The 13,042-nt window shown below is 38.3% G+C and overlaps 1 pseudogene; it reads left to right on the forward strand.

The window, feature by feature from the left end:
• Positions 1 to 2,191: 2,191 nt before the first annotated feature.
• Positions 2,192 to 3,780, forward strand: LOC103322001 (stemmadenine O-acetyltransferase pseudogene; annotated as a pseudogene).
• Positions 3,781 to 13,042: the final 9,262 nt, after the last annotated feature.

Consider the following 13,042-nt stretch of genomic DNA (forward strand, 5'->3'; position numbering starts at 1 on the left):
ATAAATAAATTTGTGTCACCTAGGTGGTTGGGTCTTTATAAGTGCAACAGTATTTGATATAAAAGCTTTTACTTTTATATTTTTAATCAATATACGGAAAATATAGATTCAAATTTGAAATCTCTTCCAACAACAGGTAGAGAAATCCCACTAAATCTTATAGCTATATAGTAGATGTAGTACTGTGTTAGATATTTAATTATTGTTGATGACATAGGAAAGATATTGCTTCACGCAAACCACAAATTGTTCACATTTGAAAACTGATATTCCTTCATTATACGTGTCTAGACATTAATCCAAGCTTGAAAATATACTTGGTTTACAAGGCATGGCTCTTAATTAATTAATTAATTCTTTGAGTATATTTTCAATAATTGATCTCTGTCAATCGTGCGTCATGCATGAACTCATACTAAATTATGTGTTTTTACCTTTTCTGTGTTGAGCTCATGTCCTTCGGTTTTAGTTGGTGTACTTGACACTTCTGTAGTTCTGAGGTTGTACCTGGGTTTGGCTTTGTCGCCCTTGCTTTGCTTTCTATTGCTATTTGAACCAAAAAAAGAAGAAGGGAGAAACGAGGAGCAGAGGGAGAAGAGAAGGAGCTAGCAGAAAGACTTACAAGAATCAAGCTTTGAATTGAAGAAGATAGCAAATCTACTTCCATAACTTATGAAATTAAAGATTTTGATGCAATCCCAAAATCAGAAAAGAAGGCACAAATTCATGCAAAAAAAAAGAAATCAGGTTTAGGATTGATATTATATTAGGGTGTTATGTGATAGAGTGTATTAGGGTGTACCGAGGATATTTTTGGTAGTTAAATAGGGTGTACGTAGTTAATTTTACGTTAAGTTCACCTAGAATCCAATTAGGATGTAGAGATAAATGCTTCAATACTTTAAAATCTATTTCTGTTTTAACTAAGCAAGAAGAACAAGAAGAATTATATAAAAACTGATTAATTAATTTTAAGAGTAAAATTGTACACTAATTAATTGATGAATTTGGTAGAATGTAACGAAAGATTAGCTTTGAAGTATGGGGAATACTTAGGGTGAGGTTGAAGGTTGTTGTGGAAACCTAATATAAGGAGCTTAAACATATTGGACCTCTTCAACCATTATCAATTGATTTTGAATTGAATGCTCGCATTTTAATTAACATGATATCAGGTCGACAAACAAAAATATGATTATGTCATCTTAAATCCATGTCGGCACGATGCCTAGCTAGTTCTTTAAAAATAAAAAATTACCAAACTATATATCCCTAGGTTGTTAGCATGGGGAGACTATAGCTAGCCCAGTAATTAATGATCTATTCTAAAATTGTATAGAATCTCTAGAGAGGATCGCGTGTACTCTTTTTTTCCCTCTATATTTGCTAGATGTAGGGGAAGGAATTATAGAGGCCTACAAAAGAAAAGTAGCATGGATGGATACATAGAATTGATAACTGATGATGAGGAGCTTAACATAAGTTTTGTTAATGATTTTGAGAAGAGAAATTTGGAGTGGAAGGATGAATGATGAGCGCACTTGATCTTTCTCAAATAAAATAAAAATAAATTAGAATGGTCTGTTTTGGAAATGAATGCATAAATTAGAATGATTGTTAAGTCTACAAAAGTCAATGTGATTCCTAGTGAATGCGATTTCCGAGTTTCTGATGAGTGGTTGAACGAAAAATTTACAAAAGTCATCACTAGTTTTGTGATCATTTCCAACAAGAACGTAATCTCTACACATTTGAAATGCAGTCAAATTGTTGCGACATTACCGCTTGGACCTGATTTTCGAATTAATTAGGTTTGATACCACTTGTTAAAATGTGAATTATATGTTTAAGTTGATCTGAATCATATTAGGTAGCCAATCTAAATCATAACTGAAACAGAAAAAGTGACATCACAACTTGTGGAGGAAAAGATTTCCTCTTATGTTCCCCTCAAAAAGGAAATCTATACATGTGACAAGAAGGTCACTTCTCACCAAGTGGAAAGCTACTATGCATGCATCCGAGAAGTTGAAATTTGAAAATAATATATACAAATTAATCGATGAGAAAACTTCCAAGTCTAAGTTGTGATCATTCTTTCATCCCATATCACCACAGAATCACGCACAATCAAACAATAGTTGAACAACTTTTTCTTTCTGGTCGACCTACACTCAGGGGTATGAACAGAATCACATAATCAAGAATTGGAATTCGAGTTCTCATATATTATATATAGGTGGTGATACATGTAGAACCACACCATCAACATTAATCAAACACAACCTTTCTTTTACTAATTAACGCAGTTGATTAATTAGGATATGGGAAGATTAATGAAGGTTGAAGTTGAAGTGATCTCCAAGGAGATTATCAAACCATCTTCTCCAACCCCTGACCGTCTTCGCCACTACCAATTCTCCTTTCTTGATCAAATAGCTCCCCAAGTCTACAACCCTTTGCTCCTCTTCTACGAGCACAAAGCCAAGACACAATTCAACATCACTGAAATATCCAATCACCTCAAGAACTCATTATCCGAGGTCTTAACCCTTTTCTACCCTCTAGCCGGACGCATCAAGCACAACCAGTTCATACATTGCAACGATGGGGCATCCCTTTCTTTGAAGCTCGAGTACTGGATTGCACACTCTCAGATGTTCTCAATAACCCTATCCCTGGTGAGCTCAACAAGTTCATGCCCTTCGAACTTGATGATATTACCAATTCATTTCCCTTAGGGGTCCAGCTCAACATATTTCAATGTGGAGGCTTTGCAATTGGTCAATGCATTTCTCATAGGATTGCTGATGGGTTGTCGTATTTCATGTTCAGCAAAATATGGGCAGCCATTGCTCGTGGAGACAAAGCCAACATAAACCCTCCAGAGTTTATTTCATCCACCCTCTTCCCACCAAAGGAGTTCAATATTGCATATGATGGCGGCGTTGGCATCACAAAGGACAGGGTAACAAAGCGGTTTGTGTTTGATTCCTCTCAAATAGAGAACCTCCGAGCAAGATATGAACACAATATGCACTTGAAGAAACGCCTAACACGTGTTGAAACCTTATCCACTTTTTTATGGAGTCGGTTTGTGGCGTCTACAAAGGATTGTACCATGAATAAGTTGTATAGGGTGATCCATGCTGTGAACTTGCGTCCGAGGTTTGATCCACCATTGCCTCAAAGTTCATTTGGGAATCTTTTTCGTTTCTCCATGACAGCTCCACTACGAATTCCAAGTAGTGGTGGCGATGAAGAATGTGGTCACGACGTGGTGATCCAGGCGGTACGAGAAGCAGTAGGCAAGATAGACAATGAGTACGTGAAGAAATTACAAAAGCAAGGTGATGAGCACTTTGGTGTGATGAAGAAACAAGCTGATAGTTTTAAGAGAGGAGAGATGGGTACGTTACTTAGCTTTAGTAGCTATTGTAGATTTCCTCTTTATGACAATGATTTTGGTTGGGGAAGGCCTACGTGGGTTGGCTCACCGGCACTCACCTACAAGAACCTTGTGCTTTTCATGGACACCAAAGAGGGTGGTGGAATAGAGGCATATGTTAGCTTGGAGGAGGAAGTCATGGCTAAGTTTGAATGTGATAGCGAGTTACTCTCCTATGTTGCTTCAACGGTCGGGTGCTGCTAAGCTAAAGAAATAAATTTCCTTGCGTGTAACTATATGTTTGTGTTACAAATTTCCCTATATAAATAATATGTTTGTGTTATGTGTAACAAAATTATAATTTCAGGTTTCAATCTTCGAGCTCTTCTCAATTATGGCCTACGCTTTGAATATTAGTATATACAAAGTCTAAAACAATGGGTCGCACTTCCATGATCACTGTGATTCACAAATTCTACTAAGATGGATATAGAGGTGCCCTGGTGTCCACTTGAGCATCGTTCCAAAGTCTCCGCCTATTATTACACAAGTTTCCAAAAGTAACTCCACATGAATGAGAAAAGCTAATGAAACATAAACACAACTTGTCTCCCCCAGCTTGATATATTTATCTATTTCTAAGTCCTGGCATGAGTCATGAGCTATGTAGTTTGGGCTACAAGAAATGGAGGCTTATGTTAGCTTAGAGGAGGATGTCATGGCCAAATTTCGTTAACCTAATTCGGTTTTTAAAAATATTTTGGCTGATAAAAGTATATTATTAACAAATTGAAATCATTATAAATCTCTGATTCTATTTTCTTTATAGGCAACGCCACATATACATATGCTTTTTCAGTCCAATTTGAGAGAAAAATATTATGTTATTAGGATATGTTCACTTATTATCTCATGCTTTAATCTTTCCAGCTATTCAAAAATTAAACAAAGATTTCATTTGTTTGTGGTGATTGAATAAAGACTTCCTACCATTGGCGGACCTCACCAGAAAATGCATTGGAGAAGTCGGAATGTGCCCTTCTGCTGGTGCACACGTGTTCGACGAAAGCCAATTTGGGAAATTCTGTAATTCCTTGTCGTTCACCAATTGGAGGCTCTTCTTGTAATTAGTGGCCGTATGAACCATAAAGAGCATGGTCAGCAACAAATCATGATGGCCAGATTCAAAATGTTCACTTTTTCAATGCAGAGATATTTAAGTTCACTAAAATTATAATGGTATTGGTGTGTTTTCAATTTGACTGTTACCACATTATGGTTTTGGTAAGATAAGATTGAATTATATTTACTCTCTAGTATTCAAATTCGAACCTTTTCACTGGTTTTTCTTATGCAATTCTCTAATGGATAGTAGGCCCTTTTAACCTTCTGTATTGCTTGTTTCTATCTTTTTAGTTGGCTTGCTTGATAATTTATGATCCCATCTATGTATGATTTTTTTGTGTGTGGAAGCTTTTAGCCTTTTAAATATTGCACCTCCCCTGAAAAATTCCTGGATCCGTCATTGTTTCCTACGTGTATATGCTTGATCACAATACAAGCAGATTCAAGTCTTCAAATTTTTGGCACAAACTCGATCAAGTTTGATCAGTAGTTGAGAAAATTAGAATGAAGGTTGAAGTTGAATTGATCTCCAACTTCTCCAACCCCTCACCATCTATGGCGCCACTATACCAATTTTCCTTCCTTGATCAGTTAGCTCCCCCAGTCTACAACCCTTTGCTCCTCTTCTATGAACACAATGCCAATGCCATGACACAACCCAAAATTACTGAAATATCCAGCCACCTCAAGAACTCTTTAGGCGATGTCTTAACCCTTTGCTATCCACTAGCGGGCATTCCCTTTCTTGAAGCACAAGTCAAGTGCAAACTTTCTGATTTCCACAACAATCCAATTCCTGATGAGCTCAACAAGTTCCTCCCATTTGAATCTGATGATACTACTAATGAGTTTGCCTTAGGTGTCCAGCTCAACATATTTCAAGGCAGGAGGGTTTCCAATTAGCCTTTTTTTCTTTGAAAAAAAATTAATGTATATATATTTCAATTTTATGTTTTTTTTTTCTTTCTAAATTACCACTAATTGTTAAAACAAATATTAAAAAAAAGAGCTTCACTAATATACCCAAAATAGGAGATGAAATTATTTATATAAAAAAAAACCACAAACACACCCAAAATCCATTTACTACATAAAAAATGAGTATTGAAGTTCTTATAAATTACATGACTACCATTGATAAACTTAAAACAAGCTCAACACAAAAAACTCAACCAAAAAAAAAAACCCAAAATAAGCCCAACAAGCCTGAAGTATATTGTTAATATCATATCATAGAAGTACATTGTTAATACAATTTCATACAAAAAATTCAAAAAAAATCCAAAAAGGCCCAACAAGACATCCGATATCGTTTGCAGAAACCATCTCCAATTGTCCATAGTTTCACCAGAAACAATCATAAAGGCAAAAGGAAATTCATTTACAAGAAAAAAAAAAGTACACTATTAATACTATGTCATAGAACTATCTTTCTAGTAAAAATCACATTATGCAAATCATAAACTTCAAGTGCACAACTATATATAGAGCAAAATATAGAGCATCACTACTACGTTTCACTATTAGCGCGACAAAATATTGCGCGACGAAGAACAACTCGTCGCGCAAACATTACTTGCGCGACGAAAACAACTATTCGTCGCGCAATCCCAAAATTTGCGCCACAAACTTTTTGTCGCGCAAAATGTATATCTGCGACAAAACAATTTTTAAATCGCATAAGCAGAGTTAAAAAAGCGGAAATTTTTTAGCGCGAAACATTTCTGTGACGAGAAATATCGTCGCAAAGGCAACATTGCGCGAAAGAAATTCTCCGTCGCGCAAAAGGACGATCCCCTCATTTAGCGCGGGAAAGGCGTTTCGTCGCGTGAAGAAACAAGAGATATTTTATTTTTGGCGCCAAAAATGACCTGGGTGGGATATTTTCTTTGCGCGGCGTAATTACATTTCGTCGAGTAAAGTTCAACGTTCTGTGACGAATATCTTGTTTTGCACGGCGGAATTTTGTTTTTGCGCGACAATTTGCGCGACGAACTTTTGGGCGACGGAAAATTCAGCGTCGCGCAAAAGTTAGATGTCGGCGGTGTTTGCGCGACGAAAAATGGGTTTTGCGCGACGAATGATTTGGTTTTTGCGGGGAGTTTGCGCGACGAATAAGTATGTTCGTCGCGCAAAGTCTTTCTTCTTCATATTAGAATTCTGCCATTGCAGCGGGATGCAAAAACAAAGCGATACGCCTCGCCTTTCTCTCAACATCTCGCATGCTGATTTCAATACATTGATTGGGTAAGTATTTTTCGTCATTAGTTTAAAAGTATTAATTTAAGTTCGTACTAAGGTTTTTAATTTGTTTTCGTTAGGGATATTTGTAATTAGCGATTGGTGGAAGCGATTGAAAATATTTTATTTGTTTTATATATGTTTAAAATGTTCTTGTGAAGTTATATTTATATTATGTTGTGCGTAACGTAGTACAATCTGTTGTGATGTACGAAGTTAATTGAAATTAACTTCGTGCTTTTATTTTTATGTTTAGTAACACTTAGTTTCCCGTTCGAGATTAGTTGGATTTCGTGCATGGATGCGTAATGCATGACTGCGGTCCAATTAATTCTTGAATTGTCCCATTATTTGGACAGTTTGGTAATGCATAGTGTTGTCACGTAATCTATGGCTACAGGATTAGGTTTCGATTGTGGATATTTCGTTGTCATCTCGGTACGTTCTTCGGGTGGTACATAGGTATTTATACCTATGGCCACCTCAAACTATGGCGAGATCTTGGCGAAATTCATCACGTCGAAATCTAATCTCATGTAATCGTAGGTTACGTGGCGAGTATCATTCGAATAGGATAGGACCCTTACGGAGGCATAAGGTGACATTATAACTTCGTATGAAGTTGTTGTGATTGTTGTGTTGTGATTCTGGTTTCAGGAATTATGGATGAAGGTGGACACAAAACCGAGCAGATCGTGACGAATACTTGGATGGAATCGAGGATTTTATTGAGTTTGCACGTAGACACAACCCGGGTGCAACTAGAATCTGTTGTCCTTGTAGGAGGTGCAACAACACGTTATGGGAGACAATTGAAAATGTTGGATTTCATTTAGTAAAGAATGGAATGATTGAGACATATAGCATTTGGAACATTCACGGGGAACAATTAGAGCATACTTCGTCTTCAAATGCCACAAGAGTGGACAATGTTCAACCTATTGTGGATGCTAATGATCAAGTCATGGATATTATACAGGATGTTTTTCCATTTGCATCGACCAACATGAATCAAGAAGAGCAAGATGATGTGCCTACACCAATAGACAGTGCGGAGTTTGAACAATATGAGAAATTGTTAAAAATGCCAACCAAGAGTTATACCCGGGGTGCGAGAGCTTTTCCGTTCTCAAGGCCATTGTGGAGCTAATGCACGGAAAAATAAAGTATCGTATGTCGAACCTGTGTTTCGATTACTTTTTGGGGGTTTTCAAGAGAATGCTTCCGACGGACAATTGTTTGCCGAAAGACCATAAACAGGCGCAGAAGGTGTTGAATGGTCTTGGATTGGGTTATGAAAAAATCCATGCTTGCAAAAACAATTGCATGTTATTCTACAAAGAGCATGAATCGTTGGATACATGTCCTATATGCAATGAGTCGAGGTTCAAGATGACATCTCAGAATAGGACGACTAAGATCCCACAAAAGTCATGCGTTATTTGCCCTCAAACCTAGGTTGCAGCGATTGTATATGTCGACGCATACGCCACAGACATGAGATGGCATCAGGAAAAACGGGTAGACGATGATGTGATGCGGCATCCTGCAGATGGGGAGGCATGGAAAGAGTTCGATCGAACGTTCCCGAGTTTGCTGCTGATCCCGAAATGTTAGATTGGGACTTGCCACTGACGGATTCAATCCGTATGGGGTTCTAAACCAACACCACAGCACTTGGCCGATTTTCGTATTCCCATATAATTTGCCGCCTTGGAAATGCATGAAAAAAGAATACATGATGATGACTGTTTTGATAACTGAGGATCTTGGGAGGTCAATCGATGTTTACTTAAGGCCGCTGGTTGATGAGCTGAAGGATTTGTGGACAAACGGTGTTCGCACGTACGATAAATCAACTGGGAAGATGTTCACTTTGCGGGCAGCAGTTATGTGGTGTGAATGATTTCCCAGCATATGCAATGGTTTCTGGGTGGAGCACAAAAGGTTATATGGCATGTCCTGTATGCAAGGAAGATGTAACTTCTGGTTGGCATGCTGGAAAATTTGTTACCTTGGTCATCGGAGATGGTTGCCATGGGACCATGAGTGGAGGGAAAAAGATAAAGAGTTCGACGGGAACACTGAGCGTCGCCTTAGACCCAGAGAATGGTCCGGTGATGAGATATTGGACGGCTTAACGGTTGGATTTTGCTCTTCGGAAAAAGCAGTTAGTCGTATCGGACCTTCTACACATATGAACCGAACGCACAAGCCTATATTTTTGAGCTCCCATATTGGTCGAAACTAAAATTGAGGCACAATCTAGATGTGATGCATGTTGAGAAAATGTATTCGACACATTGGTGGGCACGATTCTAGATATCGAGGGAAGACAAAGGACACGATCAAAGCTCGTCTTGATTTGGAAAGAATGGGCATACGAAGGGGTTTATTGATGAATAGGGACAATGATAAAGCTTAGAAGGGATCTTGCATTCTTTTCTATGAAACCGAATGACAAGAAAGAGTTTCTAAAGTTTGTATCGTCAGTAAAGTTTCCCGATGGGTATGCTTCTAATATCGCACGTTGTGTGAATGTTGACTGAGGGTAAATTCTACTGGACTTAAAAGCCATGACTGCCATGTGTTTATGCAACGCCTACTTCTGTTGGTATTCGACACCTATTGCCGGAAGATGTAGTGAAGCCAATCATTTTGTTGTCCAGATTTTTTTCCCAACTGACGGCGAAAACTTTGCGAAAAACGGACATGTTTCAGTTGCGCCATGACATTGTCCAAGTCCTATGCAAGTTTGAGATGATATTTCCTCCAGCTTTCTTCACAAGTATGATGCACGTGATTGTTCACTTGCCAGAAGAGGCATTACTTGCTGGTCACTGTCAACTATCGCATTGGATGTATCCAATAGAAAGGTATATAATCCTTATCATTTGTGTATGCATCATTATCACATGCTTGCTAATTTCAATCATATCGTTTTATTTTGGCAGGCTTCTCGGAGAGCTGAAAAAAGTATGCATGCATGGCCGAAGGATCAATCGTAGAGGCTTGGGTTCAATATGAGTCGCTTACTTTCTGCGGAATGTATTTAAAAGATGTGGAGACGGTTTTCAATCGTCCTCAGCGCAATCATGATGGAGGTATGAGAAATGAAAAACTTTCTGTTTTTGCCCAAAGCGCACGACCCTTCGGAGATCCTGGACGCGGAGAGTCGTTTTCTAGAAATGACATGGAGGTAGCGCATTGGTTCGTACTGAACAATTGTGATGAGATCATGGGATACTTATATGAGCATGAAGAGATGATGAAGCGAGAACATCCATCACATTTGGTTGCCCAGAAACACCGTGAATTGTTTCCACAATGGTTTTTGGATTCTGTAAGTTATCAGTGTTTGTTATTTGAGAAATATAAATGTTTTTTATAAATTTTGTCAGACTAACATATGAATGGTTTTGTATAATATTAGGTGAATAAGTTGAAATCATCGAATTCCCCAACTTACAGTGATGAGTTATATAACTTGGCGTTCGGCCCGATTCGCGCTGAATTGTTCTCGGGTTGTAATGTCAACGGTGTCAAATTTTTGGCCGAAGCACGAGATGACAAGTTGTGTACGCAAAACAGCGGTGTCCATGTCCCAGTGGAGGCGAAAGTACGGACATTGATTTCTATGGCAAACTCACAACTGTCGTGCAATTGCTTTACAAAGATCGATACCAAGTGATCATGTTTAAGTGTCGATGGTTTGACACCAACCCAAATAGGCCGGGAAGTGTTAAAATCGATCGGCTTACTATCTGTGAACATGAACAGAACTTGGTATGATGACGACCCTTATATTTTGGCAAACATGGCAACACAAATTGTGTATCTAGATGACCCTAAAGCCGGAAGCGGTTGGAACGTTGTTCAAAAGATGGATCACGAGGAACGTGTATGCTATACGAACTAGACCCAGCGACAACAACGTCAACAATGTAGCTGACCAACGTTTAGAATCTTCAATGGAAAATGATGCGGAAACACTTCGAGATACTAATGTTATACAAGAGCCATTTCAAATACAAGGAGTGTCTTCAATCGAAATACCGATTCAGTCAATTACAATTGACCTCGGTGATCTTCCGCGATATGATGTTGCAGTTTGCCCGAGCAACGACGATGATGTAGTTATAGAGGAGGTGGAGGAAGAGGAGGAGGAAGAGGATTGGGAGACCGAAAGTGATGATAGCAACGATAACGAAAGTTATTATAGTTCAGGATGATGAATGATTAATTTTTTTTGTAATTTTATTATGTTAGTGGACATATTTTGTGTAATGCAAATGTTTTCATATATGTACTTGTTATATCCAAACATTATATATGATACCAAGTGAAACATTATTAAAATAATTGTAGTTATAAACCATTGGTAAATAAATATAGCCAACTAATTTGTATCATAAAGTTTAAATTTATTTTCACAAAAAACCTTTTACAAAATGAAAACCATATAACCGAAAAAATGAATACAAAGAACATAAGATTATCAACAATCCTTCCATTCTCAAATCGAAAGAAAATAGAATAAATCATACTTTCATACAATTAATTATATGTAATGATGAATACTTCAGATTAATAATATGTGAATGCAAATAATCTTGCGCGACGAAGGCATAATTGTCGCGCAACTTTTGCGCGACGGATAACGTACACGTCGCGCATACTCTATCATTTGCGCGACAAATAATATCGTCGCGCAAGTGCCTTTAGCGCGACGAAGAACAGACCTCGTCGCGCAAACATATACATATATATATATTTCTGAAATATACACACGTATATAGTTGAAATTGACGATCGAAGTAGTTCACTGTATTCACATAGGGTTAAACAGTATAGCTGTAAAAAATCATCAAAATCAGAGTCAAAAGAACCATTAAATCATGACTTTTCGTTTATAACCGTCGAAACATTTTGTCCCGTTACTTGAGTTCTGAATGTTTTTTTTTTCTCATTTTTGACGTATAAAATCTCGAAGTATAAACAAACATATTTGACGGCTAGATTACTGAAACTAGTTTCCTAGAATACGTATTCCATAAAAACACAATATTCATAAAAACTGAATAATTTCTTTATACATTCCTTCAGTCTAACATAAGATTATGTGATGTCTTGTACTGTAAATATCTGAAATTGAAGATCGAATTACATCTCTGTATTCATATAGGGTCAAGAACCGTAGCTGTAAAAAATTTTCAAGATCGGAGTTAAAATCACCGTTGAATCGGGACAATTTGTTTAGAACCGTCGAAACGTTTTGTCCCGTTACTCAATCTCTGAATGTTCATTCATTATGATTTTTGACGTATACGATCTTGAACTATGAAAAAAGAAGATTGGCGGTTGGATCATTGAAACTAGTTCAGGAGTTCGGGTTTAGGGCTTAGGGTACAGGTTTTAGGGTTTAGGGTACTAGGGTATGGTTTTGCGCGACGAATACGTGCCAATTCGTCGCGCAAAATCAATAAAAAATTCCTCCTCCCGCTCCAACACTTAGTGAAATTTTTTGGCAAAGCCAGTTTGCGACGAATCGAGCCCATTCGTCGCGCAAAATCAATAAAAAAATTTCCTCCTCTCCCGCTCCAACACTTAGTGACATTTTTTTGGCAAAAGCTTTGCGCGACGAATACGTGCCCATTCGTCGCGCAAAATCAATAATAAAAATTCCCTCCCCTCCCCGCTCCAACACTTGGTGAAATTTTTTTGGCAAAAGCAGATTATGCGCGACGAATACACATCCAGTCGTCGCGCAAACTTTTGTGGCAACAGCTAGCATGCGCGACGAATACACATTCGTGGCGCAATCTCATTGCAATGATTTTTCCCGCGCAAAATCAAATCCCAAAAATTTGGGCGGTGGACAAGTATCTTGCGACGACACTAGTTGTTTCGTCGCAAGGTATATCTGTTCACAACTTTGCGCGACGAAATCATGTTTTTAAGTCGCGCAAATGTCAAATTTTTATAATGTTGCGCGACGAAAATTTTACTTTTGCGTCGCGCAAAGTCGAATAAGTTTTCTGAAAATCGCGATCTTCTCCTTCTTCCCCAATTTCTCAAACCGAGCCCTAAACCTCCATTTCTCTCCGCCGTGACCTCAGCCCTTACTCCGCCCCAAATCAGACCCTGCTGCCGCCACCGTCGAACCCAGGAGCTTCTCCGCCGTCGCCGTCCCATCCTGCCGCCGTGAATTGCTCCGTTTAGGCCGAATCTTCGCCGCCGTTGTTCTCTCTCCTCCGGCCACCAAATCCGGCTATTGAGGTATGCTTT

The sequence above is a fragment of the Prunus mume genome, linkage group LG2 (genome assembly GCF_029339155.1).
Source record: "Prunus mume cultivar Tortuosa linkage group LG2, ASM2933915v1, whole genome shotgun sequence".
Classification (NCBI taxonomy): domain Eukaryota; kingdom Viridiplantae; phylum Streptophyta; class Magnoliopsida; order Rosales; family Rosaceae; genus Prunus; species Prunus mume.